General features: G+C 41.3%; 1 pseudogene; it reads right to left on the bottom strand.

Annotated features, from left to right (window-relative positions):
• Positions 1-219: 219 nt before the first annotated feature.
• LOC114009881 (protein MAK16 homolog pseudogene) lies at positions 220-1,234 on the bottom strand (annotated as a pseudogene).
• Between the last annotated feature and the right edge of the window lie 353 nt (positions 1,235-1,587).

The raw sequence follows: 1,587 nt of genomic DNA, 5'->3' as shown, positions 1-1,587 counted from the left end.
TCCTCCACTCCAGATTTTTTACCTCAATCAAGAAGCATGAACATGAAAAACACTAATACTCTGCAAATACAATACAGAACAGCAAAAACTGGAGTGTTGTGTATGTCTAAGATAAAGGAAAAGAAGTTCAGACTGTTCAGTCCTGTTTATAAATGTCTGAGTGCAAATCTGCAAATCACATGGCTTTGGCCTTGCCAAGGGCTCTGTCCTTGCTGGTACTCAATGTGCACCAGAGGCTAATTTTCTCTGCAAAGGTCCTTTCACGGGTGCTTTGCATGTGTGTTTGTCATTAAGGACCTTTTTTCCTTCCTCCTCACTGCACAATTTGTCATCCCGATCTTCACGATGCTGGCCTTCAGCTTATCATAGCCTCAAAATCATTTCAGTCACTCTCCTCAACCTCATCCTCTACCATAAATTCTCTTCCCCCTGCATCCTCATCAGCTTCTTCACTGTTTCCCTCAGCATCTGAAGAGTTGGTCTCTGCCTTATTGAAGACGGAGATGGGGAAGTTGTAGATGTCGCCATCCAAATCTTGTTTCAGTCTCTCTAGTAATTTCTTCTAATTCGAATTAGGTACTGGGTTATCTTGGTGAATCTCTGGTTACATTTGCACTCAGTGAAACAGGGCCAGTAAATTAAATTGTCATCTATATTTTCCAATGATTTCTCACGGCTCTTACTAAGCTAATTCCAGTCCCAGAGAGGCCCAGGAAAAACTGCAAGTCCTGTAAGCTTTATAGACAGGTAACACTGTCCTTTTTCCTCTTTGACATTAGCATACAGGGTATAAGACTACCGATTACACAGTTCAGTTGGGCTATATTCATTTCTGCAAAAGCTCAGTCTTGGTTCTTTTTTTGAAGGAACAAATTTGCTTATTTTCTAGCGTGTCGCACGTAGCACCCTCCAACTGCATGGCACCTACTCCCTTTGGTGGGCTGTACAGGACAATCAGTAACCCACACAGACATACCTCTGAGGAGGGCAGTGCTTCTGATGAGAGAGTGCTTTCAAAAAAGGTAGTGCTTCCGGAGAGGAAAGTGCTTCTGATGAAGGTGTGCTTCCAAAAAGGGTAGTGCTTCCGGAGTGCTTCCAGAGAGGCAAATGCTTCTAGAGGGGAGCGCTTCCTAAAGGGCAGTGCTTCAGAGAAGAAATGCTTCTGGCAGCCTTCAATGCACAGTACGCTTTTAACCAAGAACTTAACAGAACAAGATCCATAAATCTTGTGCATGACTAAAGTTATAAGGTATCATTGTGATGATACAGTTTGGATTTCAGGATTTTTAAAAATTTCAGTATCCTCATACATGGTTTTGTCACAGATAATTAAACTTACACTGTCTGTATTCCACCTCCAGAGCATCCAACACATGTTGTTACATAATTTGAATAATTTATTACACACTTGCTTTGTGTGAAAAAAAGAAAACAATTTTCAATTATGAAAAAAGAAAAAATTGAGGTTAAAATATAGGAAGAGGTGACACCTTAAAGGAAATCAATTAACATCTTGTCTCCTCAGGGTCAGCAGCTGGCCTAGTGGTTAAGGCACTAGATTCCCACATAGCTGATCACAGCTGGAGT

This window comes from Tupaia chinensis, unplaced genomic scaffold (assembly GCF_000334495.1).
Source record: "Tupaia chinensis unplaced genomic scaffold, TupChi_1.0 Scaffold000654_1, whole genome shotgun sequence".
In the NCBI taxonomy this organism is placed as follows: Eukaryota; Metazoa; Chordata; class Mammalia; order Scandentia; family Tupaiidae; genus Tupaia; species Tupaia belangeri.
This window is presented reverse-complemented; position numbering and strand designations above follow the sequence as displayed.